The sequence below is a fragment of the Acipenser ruthenus genome, chromosome 5, assembly GCF_902713425.1.
Source record: "Acipenser ruthenus chromosome 5, fAciRut3.2 maternal haplotype, whole genome shotgun sequence".
NCBI lineage: Eukaryota > Metazoa > Chordata > Actinopteri > Acipenseriformes > Acipenseridae > Acipenser > Acipenser ruthenus.
The window spans coordinates 24,537,463-24,554,612 of record NC_081193.1 but is presented as its reverse complement, the minus strand read 5'-3'; the positions used below and the strand labels follow the sequence as shown (position 1 = coordinate 24,554,612).

At 38.5% G+C, this 17,150-nt stretch overlaps 1 protein-coding gene across 5 annotated transcripts in view; it reads left to right on the top strand.

The window, feature by feature from the left end:
• The window catches only part of LOC117402799 (CSC1-like protein 2), a 104,360-nt gene that overhangs the window by 15,631 nt on the left and 71,579 nt on the right, over positions 1–17,150 (top strand). The gene's annotated exons all lie outside the window — the stretch shown is intronic.

Below are 17,150 nucleotides of genomic sequence, written 5' to 3'. Positions count from 1 at the left end.
TAACTGTAGGAAATTGTACGCAAGATTTAATTTTGAACAGAACATGATATGTTTACCTCAGTATTGCAACTGTGAAAACTGCTGGATTTCAAATAAGACGAGCTGTTGTTGAATGCGGTTCTGAAATGAGTGGACTTGCAACACTGGATTTTTAATTTGATGTACAACCGCCGGCGAGTCAGATTTTGTGTAAATTTTATATACGTAGCTTGTGTAAGCGTGGATATTTATTAAGGACTCTGATGCATCGTTAATCAAAGAAACAGGTTTTATTAACCCAAAATAAATTCTACCGTCCCATGCAACAGTACAACCTTGTTTACATTGCCATCTTGTGTGTCTGTCTTTCTCCAGTCTAGACTACAACAGCAAAGCGGCTGTGTGGTCCAGTGGTTAAAGAAATGGCCTTGTAACCAGGAGGTCCCCGGTTCAAATCCCACCTCAGCCACTGACTCATTGTGTGACCCTGAGCAAGTCACTTAACCTCCTTGTGCTCCGTCTTTCGGGTGAGATGTAATTGTAAGTGACTCTGCAGCTGATGCATAGTTCACACACCCTAGTGTCTGTAAGTCGCCTTGGATAAAGGCGTCTGCTAAATAAACAAAAAATAAATAAACAAAGCAGGAAGTAACGTCCTGTCAAATAATGCAGTAAGTAAACAACTTTACTTTTTAGACTAAGTCCCCTTAGCAAAAGCAACAAGGCTTCTGCAGTATCACAGAAATAAGTTACCGATTCTCTTAAATTATACAAATAAAACATAATAAATGTGGTTCATCTTAGTATTGCAGCCCTTGCTTTGTAAAAAAGAGCTACTGCGTAGCTGGTCTCCGGCCTGCAGTTATACACTGTGGACCACTCAGACATTAGTTAACAAGAGAATCAATGGGCGACCAAACGTTTTAACATTTGACCGAAGTGCGCAGGCATATTTTCATAGTTGTGAAAAAACTAACCACGCACGCACGAAGAAAAGCCCCACTATGTCTGTAATTACGTGTTCGATTTTGTTGGTTGCACAAAAAGGCACTCCTCGTTAACGAGTTCTACCAGCCTACCAAAGGAGGTGTTTATCCTCGCAGCCATTTTTGTTATTTGAACGCAAAAAGTTGTCCGAATAATTTGTAAAAAAAACACATTTTTATTCCATTCTCTAACTTTAAAACTACCAAACAGATTTTCACAATCTATACCAAAAAAACTCTCCGTGACACGAACACCAAGCGTGCCAAATGGCGTCCCGAACAATATTGAAAAGGCCCAGAAAACATACCCCTCAAAATCGGGTTTAAACAAGAAACTGTCTGTCATTCTCACTATAACGTGCAGTTATAATAATGTATTGTGTCAAACTTTAAAAATATGATGTACTGGTACAGTAGCTGGGTGTTCTGAATCCTAGAATATGTTACAAGGTTTTCAATGTCAGACAAATGTCCAGCCTTGTCCCTGTTTTTGAGAAAACTATACATTTTGTGAATAACTGCTATGGGTTGAGTGATGATGCTGCTTTTATTTGTTTAGTTTTTTGAGCCAGATGTTTATCCCACTGTAGGTTTTATCCTGAAAGGCGTTCCAGTACTGCTAGAAATGGACCACACTCTTGCTTGTGTGCTTTTCTTTTTGTCAAGGTCTTGAATCCGTAAGACCAACTGAAAACCAAAACCAGCTTTAAAAACAGTGCTGGCTACATTTATGTATAGCATACTTTAATAATGTACAGTGTGCTTTGACCATACTCTGTTGCTGCTGAATAAAGACACCAACGTGTTGGATGTAATCTTATCATTGCGCACCAGCTGTAGATCAGTGTGACCTTACTTTCCCAATAAAGGTTTTAGATTGCTGTTGTGAAATAAAGCCTATCAATATGATGTAATAGCTGTAGAGTCCGTACTGGAGGTAAATGAAGTGCTACGGTAAACTGTTCCAAATACATGATGCATTTGGCACATGTTCTTGATTGTGTACTCAGAGTCCTTGGCTGCTTTTCATGTTTGATCATCTGGGTTTTGTCAGTAATAGCTCATGATGTGCAGGTACTGGACAGCAGTTCACACACAGGTGGGGAAGGGGGATTCTATCCACTCCTTTTAACAACAAATTCATAAGTACAATGTGAACATCTGGCAGTGTTAAACTTGTCACATTCATTTATAGATAGTCCCCATACAGAAAAGAGCAAAGGTGGTTTCATGCTCCCTGCTTTAGGACACCTTGTACAGTATCATCTGTAACACCTTCAGAAAGGCTAGCTACACAGTATAAACTCCTTACAAATGATTATGAATTGTTACAGTACACAGCGTTTTGTAGGTTTTATGAATGCTATTGTCCTATTAAAATAAAGCTATTATAAAGTATCAAGCATTAGATGGCAAGACAAATCTATAGTACAGTACCCATTCACAGCTAGATCTTATTGTTTTGCTGCACACTGGACAATATTGTGCTGCTCGCAAGCTGATAAGTAATTGTGTCAAATTACTAAAGTTAAAGACCGATCCTTGTGTGTACCATTAATCTCCACGAGAACAGAAACTCATGTGATCTGATTCATGACTGAGTGAGATATCAAACACCCTTCTCAGAAGTCAAGCATTGTTAATTCCTGCCCTGCCTCGGCCTAGCTGTAGCACATGCAGTCTGCTGAACTGTGCACATCCAGACCATGTCAAACTAGCCTTGCTCAGTTCGGTGGCAGGGCTTGAAATATTAACGCTGGCCATGCGGTAATGGCTGTGGGTGCCCTTCTTAGTCGCTGCAATGCCCTCAAAATGTATGTCTATTCACGGCCATTATGGCCGCAGTGTCCTTTCACCTATAGCAACTAGAGACACCTGTATTAGGAAGTGTTTGGATCCAAACGTGATCACATGATTCTCATCTCAGAAAAGAGAACAAGTAGACTGCCTTTCACAATCTGCAAAAAAATTTTTTTTCAGGTCAGTAGTTTAGAAATGTGGTTCTTTCAGGTTTAACAAAGCTTTATTATAACTAACTTGAATTTCCTCATTTTTACCAAAACGGCAGGAAATGCTATTTTGCATTGTATTCGTGTTTATTGTCCATCTTTTGATAAAAAAAAATAAGTTTTATAGCATTTTGTATGTTACATAAGGGAACGAGATTTCTGAGTTAAGTTTATGTTCAACTGAGTAGAATATGTGCTATAAAATTGAACAAAAACGGTCCAGTGGATTAGTGCTGAAACTGAATGCCTGGCTTAAGCACAGGGAGCTATGTCCTCGCAGACTTAAATCTAGACTGCTGGTTGACCAAAAAAAACAGCATTTTCTGAACAAATAATGGTTATTATTAAATTAAACTGTGTTTCTTTCTGTGGCCAATAATTAGCTTTTATATATGAATCCCAATCAAAATGACACATCCTACACTTTGGCCTTGCCTTGACTTCAGTTTAGTCGCTTTGGTGTCCTCTACAAATGTATCGACCTGAAGGCCATTTTGACCTTGCCCTTTTTGTTGCCAATTTTAGAGCCCTGCAGTGGGAAGGTGATAGATGTAAATCTTGATTGATCATGATAACCATTTATCTATTGGAAAAGTGAAAGTCAGCAAACAATAACAAATGGGCCGAGGAGCTACATTAATTAAAGGATGATTAAATCAACAGTACGTGTAAGATAATATTTTGTACATGACTTTCTTAATGTGTATTGCTTTACTCTTTATTATTTATGTATTTGTCACCTAGTTGTGTGTTTTTTTTTTTTTTGTTTTTTTTTTTTGTTTTTTTTTTATATAACCATTATGATTATAAACAAGGACCAGGGGTCACAAATGGGGATTAGATAAAGGGGCATTCAGAACAAAATATAGGAGGCACTTTTTTACACAGAAAATTGCAAGGGTCTGGAACCAACTTCCCAGTAATGTTGTTGAAGCTGACAGCCTGGGGTCCTTCAAGAAGCTGCTTGATGAGATTCTGGGATCAATAAGCTACTAACAACCAAACGAGCAAGATGGGCCGAATGGCCTCCTCTCGTTTGTAAACTTTCTTATGATTATACAAAAATCAGCCTTGTGCATTTGAGCCCTACGTAAGCTATACTGTAAGTGAATTGGTGTGACAATCATCAAAGGACAAACTGAAAGCAAAAGTCAGAATTCCATAACTTTCGGTTTAATTATTTGCATTTCTAATTTGCTGATCAGCACAATGTACATGCCTTCTGACACACTAAAATAATGTATTTGATCCACAGTTCAGTACAATATCCAACCTCAAGCATGCACATGTTGTTGCTGGGTCATCACATTTTATTGTGCAAACCAAATACCTTGAGGAGGATAATTTGAGTTTATTTAATGGATTCCTGTAGTGGTGAAGTAAACAATCAATGTAAGGCTATTGTACACATTGGTTAAAGGCCCCTTTCTTCAAAATTTTTTGCTTAACATTGGCAGTTTGCTTCCTGTTTGCTTCTGAGATATGCTGACATTTTTCACATCAAGTTCAAATTGTTCCAAGACGGAAAAAATACCTTTTCTATATTTTGAAATGATTCATTTCTAGTGGGGGTTATTGTATTTCCTCTATGTTGGAAGGTACAGTATCTTGGTGTAGCCTTTATTATCTTCTGCTTCAGATATTGAACCACTACCCTGTGTTTTATGATCAGTCATATACATATATTCACCTACTGTGTATTTACCTACCTACTGTTACCTACTATATGAAGGTAAATTTCATGTTGAAGTCAAGTCTTTATTCCTCATATTTATCAAGTCAAGTCTTTATTCCTCATAATTATTTTGCTGGCTGGTATGCATAATAGACAATAAGCCATATTTGTACCCTTCAAAGGACCAGTCCTGAGTGGGAGCTGACTTTTTTAGGTTTAGCATCATTCTACTGTTTGGACTGCAGAAGTTTTGGGGAGGCCGCGTTAATGTTAAGCTTGAGCTAGTTTAGAGACAAATACTGTGATGGATGATGGAAGGTGGAAACAATGTGAGATGTGGCAGACCTCAAAGGAAAGCACTAATACACTGAGGTTTGAAATGACAAGCGGGCAGAGAGGCAATGCTTTTCTAATTACACTGAGGTTTGAAATGACAAGTGGGCAGAGGCACAATGTTTTTCTAATTACACTGAGGCTGAGGTTTGAAATGACAAGCGGGCAGAGAGGCAATGCTTTTCTAATGCACTGAGGGTGTGAAGAAAAAACCTGCAAGTGAAACTTTATTTTTGACCACCTAGCATACAGCAAAAGCATCACATTGTTGTACAGTGTGAAATGTAAGGCTGATATTTATACTGGTACAATATATCACAAACAGGGTTGCAGTTGCTGGTGTGGCAGTACTGCTGTCACACATGTTTTAGCTATAACTTCAGAAGTGCCCCTCTAGTCATCATGCAATTTGGAATGGACAGTTATATATATATATATATATATAATTTCTGCAACCTGAGTCCACACTTGCCTGGATGATGGTAAGACAAAGGTTTGGTGTGGTTTGACTTTGTCTTTCTTTCTCTGCAGTTTTTTGCACTTGTGAAACAGGAACCACAAACCAGCTGCATCTGCAGGATTCTCAACCGCATGTTTATTCAGCTGCTGTATGATCAGGGGTTTTGTTTACCACCAGCTTCCAGAATTGATTGTGTCTGGGTGATTTCTAAATGAAGAGCTGTTGGTTTGATCACTTGCCAAAATATTATGTGGTTGGAGTAAAAATAAGAGACTGGACGCTAGCTGTTTAGTCCCGTTTTATATACTAGGTATGAGTCGGAGTACTCAAGTACTTGCTTGCCTATAGTATGTATTTTGTGTATTGCAATCTGTTGTTCATGCCAGCATAATAACAAAAGGAAAATCAATAACCTACAAGTTTCTCTGCCTAAAATTTGACCAGCATTCTTGCACTCAAGTACTGGAATTATTTTAGTGCTCCAGTACTCTGGAATGTATTTTTATTTGCAATTCACACCCCTAACTGATACTGGAACCTGCCAGATGACTTATGGTTTGACGATATAAAACTATTATACTGTATTTGGAGAGAGGAAAAATGGGCCCACCCTTCTGTTAGTCACATGGAAGGCAAACAAGTTGAGACTTAGCATTGTAGTCGTCAAACATTTAGTGCCGTGGGCTTCCAGTAGCGTACTTATAATATACTGCACTGATACTTGCTGTTAATTAAATTACTGGACATAAGATCCTAAAAAGCAATGGACACTTATTTTGAGTTGGTAGAAATGTGTAGGCTTTTTTCTGATAATGAATAAACAGACATGAACAAGTATATACATAATCGATCTAATATGTGATGAGTACTGTACAAGAATACACTATTTGGGCATATTTCTAACACTTGTTAGAAATATGCCCAAATAAATTATACATCCAGACTGCTCTCCCGTTGTTTTCTATGGAGGTTGGCTGTTCCGTTATTACTCAGTAACAAAATGGAAAATAAAGCATGGCTGAGATGATGCTGATTTTTAATTACTTCTGTTGCCATAGATGCTCGAGCCCTGCTCTTTAAAAGTTATCCGAGGACAATGATCTCAGGCTTTATTAACTCTGTTACATTAGAACATAAGAACATAAGAAAGTTTACAAATGAGAGGAGGCCATTCAGCCCATCTTGCTCGTTTGGTTGTTAGTAGCTTATTGATGCCAGAATCTCATCAAGCAGCTTCTTGAAGGATCCCAGGGTGTCAGCTTCAACAACATTACTGGGGAGTTGGTTCCAGACCCTCACAATTCTCTGTGTAAAATAGTGCCTCCTATTTTCTGTTCTGAATGCCCCTTTATCTAATCTCCATTTGTGACCCCTGGTCCTTGTTTCTTTTTTCAGGTCAAAGAAGTCCCCTGGGTCGACATTGTCTATACCTTTTAGGATTTTGAATGTTTGAATCAGATCGCCGCGTAGTCTTCTTTGTTCAAGACTGAATAGATTCAATTCTTTTAGCCTGTCTGCATACGACATGCCTTTTAAACCCGGGATAATTCTACTTGCTCTTCTTTGCACTCTTTCTAGAGCAGCAATATGCTTTTTGTAATGAGATGACCAGAACTGAACACAATATTCTAGGTGAGGTCTTACTAATGCATTGTAGAGTTTTAACATTACTTCCCTTGATTTAAATTCAGAACTTCACACAATATATCCGAGCATCTTGTTAGCCTTTTTTATAGCTTCCCCACATTGTCTAGATGAAGACATTTCTGAGTCAACATAAACTCCTAGGTCTTTTTCATAGTTCCCTTCTTCAATTTCACTATCTCCCATATGATATTTATAATGCACATTTTTATTGCCCGCATGCAATACTTTACACTTTTCTCTATTAAATTTCATTTGCCATGTGTCTGCCCAATTCTGAATGCTGTCTTGATCATTTTGAATGACCTTTGCTGCTTCAACAGTGTTTGCCACTCCTCCTATTTTTGTGTCGTCTGCAAATTTAAGTACGTTGGTTCCCTTTCTGTTTAAGTGCAGTCCGTCCCACCTGTATAGATAGTCCTTGTTGTAGAATGTGCTCCAATGTTCAAGAAAGGTGAAGCCTTCCTGTGTGCACCACGATTTCAGCCATGCATTTTGATTTTGTATTTCCAGTTGTCCATGTGGTCCTTTGCAAGGCGCCGGCAGTATCCCAGAAAATACAACAGTTTTGGTCTTGTCTTTTAATTTCCTTCCTAGCTCTCTGAATTTGTTTTGCAGGGATCTTGGCCTGTCTCTACCAATGTTGTTTGTACCGATGTGGACGACTACTACCGGGTCATCTCCTTTTCGTTCTAGGAGCCTGTCCACATTCTCAGTGATGTGCTTGACTGAGGCTCCTGGAAGGCAGCACACTGTTGTAGTAAGGGGGTCCCAACTGCAAACTGAACTTGCTGTGTTTCTCAGTATGGAGTCCCCAACAATCATGACCTCCCTTCTTTTTGCTGCCTGACCAGCACTGTTTATAGGGTCCTGGGTGTTGTTCCTTTCGTTCTCTTGATGTTGGTTTTGGTCATCTAAATGTTGAAGTGGCTCAAATTTGTTGGATGTCTGGATTTCTGGTGGTTGTGTTTGACGAAGTTTCTTTTTTCCCCCTCTTCTGCCTATCTGAACCCAGCTGTTTCGACTCTCTTCCATCGCCCTGGTGGCTTTCAGTCTGCTAGGGGTGCAGACTTCCATGAATTGTGGGTGTGTCAGCTCCTCAATCTCCTGTTGCTGTCTCATTTCCTCCAGCTCCTTTTCTAGCAGGCTTAGTCGCTGAAGCAAGTCCTGGATCGTGCGGCACTTTACACAAACTTGGTTGAGCTCTGTTGGGTTTTGAAGACCATATTTTTTTTTTTTTTTAATTTAGTGTAGCTTCTGCAACTGTCAACCTGCTTTCAAACTGCTTCTAAATGCGTTGTACTTGTAGTACTTCCCACACGATGTCGCTTCCACACGCTGTCGCTGGGAAGCCTGTCTGCCTTTGTTTGTTTTTGTGCTGCGTGCTTCGCTCCTCTCCCGTGTCCCAGAACGCCGCGGGATTTGAATCAGCTGCTCCGAGTTTCAGCTTATCAGAAAAATACACACAGCTGCAAGGCTTTAAGCTGCAATGTTTTCTGATTTAAAGCAACTCCAAATTTAAAGATGTAATTCCTCCTTTCTGCTTCTAACTGCGTTGTACTTGTCCACTCGTACTTCTCGTAATTTATAATACATTATTACCTTGTAACATACTGTAATCTCTTAAATATGGTTCAGTTATGAAACTGAACATTATACTGTAAAGGTTGTGACATTTAACATTTTTGAGCTGTGGGCCATAAATTACTGAATAAAATATTTGAGTTGTTGACTTGTCAATTCAGAAAAAGCCCTGAAGTGTTATGTCTAACAATGATTTCCTCCTGACCACAATGCACAGTGACTGTAGAGGTCATGCAAATCTTCTACCAGAAATACTGGAAAGCAAAATACAGTGTTTGAATTGCTGAATGTGTGCAGAAAGGTGCAAAACAAGTTCCTGAATATGCTTTTTCTTTTTTTTTTTTCTTTTAATTCATACGCTTAACCAAAAAAGACAGCATATTTTTAAAAAAAGCTTGTTTCATTGGTGCGAAATAAACAGAATGTAGTGACAGCTTGGGTTAATATGTTTCATTAATCTGCTGAGAAGAGGTGCTGGCTTTCAAAGCTGTCTGTATAAAACCGGGCCAATTAGCTAGCTGTCTGTCATCATTGCTGTTCTTTTCTCCTAATATAGATGTATCTGCTTACAGTACTATTCAAATACAGTAATGGGATTCTGAATGTAGTATTCCTGTACAGATACACAGGCTGGCTTCAAAAACCTCCTGATCCGCTGTACAATAGGACATGGGGAGTCACCAGGATGGCTAAATCTTGCTGCGATCGACACAAAGAGTGTATGATGGTGATGTGTTTCAAGGCCAAATCAATTTTGTTCAGTCAACAACTCATTATAAAGCAGTGATTTCAACACAATGATAGTCAATGTACTAAATCTATGTTTTGGCCTCAAGGACCTGACTCTGGTCTCAACCTTGGCTTCAGATGACCCTGGTCTCTGGACTTCCTGGACTGGGTGTTTCACGGTGTTTGTGTCCTTTCCCACATGTCCATACAGCTAACTTTTGTTTATTTCCAGTTCCCATTTAATTGACACATTCTGATGTAATACAGTGTTTGCATTGTTTACTTTTTTTGGAGACGGATGTATTGATTCCACGTAAACTTCGCCTGATTAAAACCTTGTAGCATAGAAACACAACTCCTCATGGAAAAGGACAAAGAATTTTCCAGAGTCTCATAATTTGCATGGCACTGCTGTTTATGCTGTTTCTGCACGGGCATATTAGTTTGGGTGTGTGAGAAATGACTGGGGCTGACAAGGGGGTGGAGAAGCTGTGCCAGTGAAACAACTGTGTATGGTGACTCGGTCTTGGCAGTAGAAGACTGGAGTTTTCTGCTGTACAATATGTTGCTGAAAGGAATCAAACAATTTTAAAGCAGCTATCACAGACTTATTCTATAAATACTTTCAAAGAAGTGGAGTGATGTCATAGTTGTGTTGAACTGAGGGATTCTTCAAAAAGTAAATGGCTTCAAATTCCAGCAAATGTGGAAGGTTGAGTTTTACATGCACTAGTTAGATTGATTTAGTTACTGTACATTGGGTCCAGATAATGGTAACAATAATTCTATTCAGTGGGCTTGGCCAGTGCTTGGTATGAGTGGGGGAGGTAGAGAACTGGTAAAGGAACACATGTTTCCTTGTTCTGTTGCATTTTTAACATAGGTTTGGGATGATCCTGTTAATGGTTTAGATGCCCCAAGGAAGTACTTGAAGTTCATTGGAATCCTGAGACAATTGTGACCAAAAGGTGTGTCCTTCTGTGAGATCTGTGGCCGTTTTATCTGGAATTTGCAGAAATGTGACCAGGAATTTTAGTGCAGTTTGACAGCATTCCAGAATGCTTAAAATAATAATGTTAGCTCAGCCTTTTTTTTTTTTTTTTAAATGCATTTTCTATTTGATAAAACAAAAAACAGATCTGTTACAGCTCTTACTTGATTATACCATTCACATTTTCCTAATATTTAGACCTTATAAGTTCCAAAACACCGGCATAGGGGCACAATGCCTCTCCTGCGGGCTTCAGTGCACAGCACAGTGCTGTATATCACAAACAGCCCTAGAGGAGTCCAGTAACCATGGCAAATAATGATCAAGGCAGAAACAGTCATACCACAACACACCCAATAGATGATTTTAAACAAGAAATAAAAAAAGCAAAAAACAAACAGAGTATGCCCTTAAGACAGGGTTTCAAAACAATCATTAAAAACAGTCCTACAGTTACTGTAACCATTTTTTTTTTTATTTTAAGGAACGTTTAGTGTTATTTGAGGTGTATAAAGGGACCTTCAGCTTTATGAAAATGGGCGTTGAGTAACATGTCACCAGTTTGCATTGTGACCACCTTTTAAGAACCTGATTTCGGGTTTCAACTAAGCCTTGACAACTCTAAACATCTTCATGTGGAATCAGTGACTCACTGCTCACTGTGGGGCTGGAGTTTCTGTTAGACCCAATGGAATGCTCACCTACAGTATTGTGACCAGAGGAAGGAACAGAATGCCAGGGCTGTGTGTTTGTTTGTTTTTTCTAGCTGTTTTTTGTTTTTGGGTACTTTGTAAAAAAAAAAAAAAAAAAAAAGCTGCATGAGCATAACGAGAGCCGTTGGTACAGCTGTGTTTTTTGTTTAGCTATATTTTTGTAAATCAGTTCAGAATTGTTTTATATTCTGCATTTTTTTTATATAAAGAAGGTCAAGGATGAGAAATTTGGTAGAATTTTGTGTTTTTGAGTGTGTGAGTCAAGTGTACCATACGCGCAGTTTATGTCCATTTACTTCAAACAGTCAAAAATTCGGACATAAACTTTCTCATTTCTGACGTACGACTCCAGATCTTCCTGAACACTTCTATCTTCCCACAGAGAAAAAAAGAGCCTGCACTTCCTCAGCGTCCTCAGTGTACTTTTTGTTGCATCACACTCTCTGCCCGTCATGTTTGTTGTTTTTCTTTGTGTGTACTGACTAATGCAACGTAATGATGCAAATCCTTAACCCCGCCCCTGGCTCGGTTCGGCTCGCAGCCGGATTCAGATGTCTTGTGAGGCAGGAGTTTCACTGTTTGGTTCTCGCTCAGCTTGACAAATATCCAGTGGAGAACTACCTGTACGGGTCGGATGTGCCAGAAGGGGTATTTAGAAATGGTATACAATATGTCTGGTATGTAAAGTGTAGTGGTGTGTGTGTTTTTTGTGTTCTGTTCTAATGTAGCGGTGTAAGACTTTTAGCCTTGTTTGGTATCTTATTGACCTTATTCTGAAAGCTCAGGGCCCTCATGCAATCTATGTTGGCAGTTTTCTTTACTGTTCTGTTAACTTCAGCCAGCTGCAACAATTCCTGCATGTGGATGTTTCCCTTGAAGCCCTTTTTGTTATGCAGAAGCTGCAGTAGGGGATATTTTGTTTGCTGTAGCATGTTATCTGCCAGACCTTTTCAAAGCAAATTATGCAGATTCCTTTTTGAGTAGCTGTTACAGTTACGCAGTCTGCAGGCTGAAAATTGTTGCTCCGATTGTTATTTAAAAGTGATGGTTTTTTCAAATAATTTGGAATTCATCTTTTACTGTAACAGACCGTATCTCAGTTTTCTATGTTCTTCTTAAGAACGCAATTAAATGGGACATCAAAATATATGCTGCTTCTGCAGTTATGCTTGATGCAGAATGTACTGTAGTCTGTAGTCCCCCTTCAGTTGTAGTTTTATGTCTGAGAGCACTTGTCCAGATAATGCCAGAATACCGTGCCCTATAAAATGGAACGTAAAATATTTTTCTTCACTAAGTTTCTGAATGATAGATAGACCATGAATTAAATTAAAATGACACAACAGTTTAAACCCTAGGCTAGCGTTTTCACTTCTTCCTTAAAAAAGAGAAAGCGAGTATGCACTAATGACACAATTGTTTGCATGTTTTATAAATTTAAACCTGTTTATCATACTATCTATGGTAAATGCATTATTTTGCAGACATGGCACAAAGGAACTCTAATTACTCAGACGCAGTGTTTTTTTAAGTAGTAAAATGATGATACGTAAATATGTAACTTATTTAAAGTGTTAACACTGAAACATGGAATCTTTTTTGCCATATTCTCTGTCGGTTGCTAAAAGATCTTTTTACAGTGCGAAATGGATGAATCGGAGATGAGCATTAGTAATCGTATACAGTGCCCTCCATAAGTATTGGGACAGAAGTCAAAATTGCTATTTTTGCTGTACACTCAAGCAATATGAAAATACGATTAAAAGATGAATATGAAGCAAAAGTACAGTATTGGGACATTTGGCTCGCAGGTGTTTCTAATTGATCAGGTGTTTCCTGTTGCACTGATTGTTAAAACATAAAAGAGCTGTCAATGTGTAGTCTCAGTTCTATCCTTTGCTTTTGCCTTTGGAGTCTGCGTCTGGTGTCAGTAGGCATAATCCAACATGAAGACTAGGGAGCTAAAAGAAAAGAGGAACTCAATTAGAACCATAGCACAAAAGTTGGGCACAGCCAAATCAACAGTTTGGAATGTCCTGAAAAAGAAAGAAACCACTGGTGTCTTCAGGAATCGGCAACGACCAGGTCGGCCCAGGAAAACAACAGCAGTTGATGACAGAAAAATGAACAGAGTTGTGAAAAACAACCCTAAAATAAGTCTCCGTGAAATCACCAACAACCTCCAGAATGCTGGGGTGAAAGTGTCGCAATCTACTGTTTGCAGTAGACTTTGGCAGCAGAATTACAAAGGCTACACGCAAGATGCAAACCTCTGATCAGCACCAAAAACAGAAAGGCCAGATTTAGAATTTCCTAAAATGTACAGAGATGAGCCAGTAGAGTTTTGGAACAGAGTTTTATGGACAGATGAGATGAAGATTAACCTTTATCAAAGTGATGGGAAGGCAAAAGTGTGGAGAACAAAAGGAACTGCAGGTGATCCAAAGCATACCACCTCATCTGTGAAGCATGGTGGAGGTAGTGTCATGGCATGGGCATGCATGGCTGCCTCTGGAACGGGCTCACTCATCTTTACTGATGATGTAACAAATGATGGCAGCAGCAGAATGACTTCAGAAGTGTACAGAAGCATCTTGGCTACCAATGTACAAGAAAATGCCACCAGACTCATTGGGCGTCGCTTCACAATGCAACAGGACAATGACCCAAAACACACTGCCAACGCAACCAAGGAGTTCATCAGGGGAAAGAAGTGGAAAGTTTTAGACTGACCAAGTCAATCTCCTGATTTAAATCTGATTTGAACATGCATTTCACTTGCTGAAGAGGAGACTGAAGTCAGAAACTCCCCAAAACAAGCAACAGCTGAAAATGGCTGCAGTAAAGGCTTGGCAAAGCATTTCAAAGGACGATACCAAGAGTTTGGTGATGTCATTGGGTCGCAGACTCACTGCTGTTATTGCATGCAAGGGATTTGCGACCTAAATACTAGCTTGTATACTACTTATATTTGCTTTAAGTTGAATTGTCCCAATACTTATGCTCACATAAAATGGGGGATGGAACTCTAAAAGTGCTGTTATTCTTAGTTGGTAAAACATGTATGTCTTGAAACCACCAGAAATAAAAGGTGACATTCTGTACTTTTGCCTCATAATAATCTTTTATAGTGTTGTGTGTGTGTGTGTGTGTGTGTGCTCTGAGCACACTCTTAAACTCAGGGGAGACTTTTAAGGAGGACTGAGATGTTTTAAACTTCTGTAAGTGGTTTTGTTTGTGCACTGGGCGAGCTATATGTCCAGACAACTTTTTAATATTCAAGAAAATCACACAGACTCATTTAATTTGCAGTTTTAAAGAATCAGAGCAGTAGTAGTGCTCTTTTCGGTTTATTAAATGCTTTGAAAATTGATCAAGTGGTTGCAAGCCACTTTGGATCCCTGCTTTTATAGGCAGCCTGGGCGTTTCCAGTGCCCTTACAGGTTTACAGCATTAGTACTTCAATACAGTAATACAAATGGTTATCATATGCTTAACCTTCAGGCTATAAAATGCAAAAAACGATAGCGCCCAACGCTACGTTCTAGAACATTCAATGTATTGCTCTCTAAAGCGAAAATATAAATCCTGTACCTTTTATAGCAATGCGTCAATATAAAAGAGATATTAAATTCAAATATATACTTACCTTCCAGTATATGGAACTGTAGTGTAGGATACAGTATATTGAACTTCAAAAGGCAGAAACTTGACTTCAACCAGACAACAATCAGTTTTTCAGAGATCTTCACAGCATGGACCACACAACGTGTTAGCAAGTCGCACGATACGTGACTGGGGTTTTTTTTATTTTTTTTATAGGATTTTCTCTCCATTGAATACATCAGGAGTCCCAGTTAAATCTGATCATCAATCTGTTTTGACAGTTCCTATCTTTTGAGTTAATGACATTTTCTAGAAGGATCCAGTCAACTCTGTTTTCAAAATTAACTGAATGTGAGCTTGTGGTTCACTGTCTTCCACCCCTCCTTTCCCTAAAAATTAGGCAAACTGGAGTTCACAGGGTCCTTGCTACCAAATACAATACAAGTGTATGTGTATATATCAGAGCTGTTTTTAATATGCAACACCAGATCTATTTAATTATATTATCCTGAGTTTAAAAAATATGTCCCTCTTAGCCGCATATTATTTTACCTTTTCAGTGTTTTGTCAATGGGTCAGTTTAACTTCATGTACAAATGTGTGTTAAAGTATTTGACAAAGAGTGTAGGGGTTTATCATAGGCCTTTGAATAAGACCACTAAGCATACAGAGGCGAGTCCAGTTATATTCATTTAAATTCAAGCTATAATAAACATGTTAAATATAATAGCCTTATATTAACTTGTACCATGCTTGGATCAAGCTTGACCTCTCTCTCTGTTTCTAAAATTCACCTGCACAAGCAGGTTTCAGACACCCTGTTTACTTGCCAAGCCTACTGTTTTAATTAATATGAAACTCCACTGTAAGCACTTTTCCAAATTCACTGCAATAAGTCAGTTTTTGGCAGATTCAAGAGACACCTGGACCGGTATCTTTTCAGATAATCCAAAAAACGTACATCCTAAGTTTTTATAACTGAGCTCTCATTATTTTCTTATAATATAATGGATACATACTTCAGAATATAAATAATGGTAGTAGAAATAGACATAGACAAGCTTACCATGAAACGTTTTCTTTTGAAAATCCCCCAATCACGACGTAGAGAACATGTACCAATGCCTCTGCGGGTAGCTGTCAGCATCATAACTATTTACAGTTTTGCTGTTTTTAAAAGTTCTTCTAAATGTTCCTTTTACCACCCAAGTCAAAAATGACTTGTGCTCTTTCCAAATCAGTGTCTTAATAATTCTCAGAAGCTTCCATGAAATTGTCATAAGTTCTGACAGCTAAAACCCCATTCTGCTGGTACACAACATACAGGTATCGTAATTGCAATTGTTGAAAGCAGGAAAGATGTTGGAATAGTTCTCAGTAAAAACCCTGCAGGCCTCATCCGTGGTCTTTAAAAGCATGATTTTTTGAGCGTGTGTTTTACTTGTCCAAATTCTTGCCTGAGAGTGACAACAGGTAAGATGCTCGGATACAGATTACCGAGTCACTCTAATACCAGGAATGTGTGCAGTGCTGTATTTATTCATCTGAACTACCCCCCCGAATAAAAATTAAAAAAAGAAAAAAAAAAAAAAAAAAACCAAGATAGCTCAAAGTTGTATTTTTGGTCAGAAGTATTAAGCATCCCGGCAACATCAGTCCCCAGGTATTCAGTAATGCTGGGGAGATTGTAAGCAAGTGCCAGTCATCGCTAATTAAAACTAAATGTGGACACTATCTTGTTTCAAATAAGACATGGACAACACTGTTGTTACTAAACTGCTGTGGACAGTGACAACTTTTTTTAAATTTATTAAATTTTTAATTTTTGCTTTGACCCCCCCCCCAACTGGTACAAAAATAATAATATATTTGATTACTATATACATACACTGATGTAATCAATTGAATAGGCATAATAGTTTTTAAAGTTACTCGCAATGCTACATAGTAATCTACAGCTCCACATGTACTGTTACTGCATGTTTTTTTTTTTTTTAAACCCTTTCACAATGTCGATTTAAATCGATGCATCAGTCAGTGATAGCTACAAGTCAGGAAGGAGGGACATTGCAATGGGAAATTTAGTGGGTTTTTTTTAGCAGTAGGTGTCCCGTTCCCCTCTACCGTTCTTCTCTACCTATATCTTATTCTGCTTCAGATACTGAACCACTACCTTGTGTTTTATGATCAACAATGTTTTGTTTATTTTTATTTTTATTTTATTTATGCTTTTTATTTATCTACTGTTCATATGTGAAGGTAAGTGATGTTGAAGTCCAGTCTTTCTAACTTTTTAACTTTCTAACTCTTCCAGTGGTACCTTCTTGCTGCTGTGAACAAAGCAGGCATGCTTCCACATGTCTACCGCAAACTCGTCTATAGTTCAGGAAAAAAAAGGGATCCCCTTTTATAACATGTTCTGGACAGGAAACTTTAGGCAA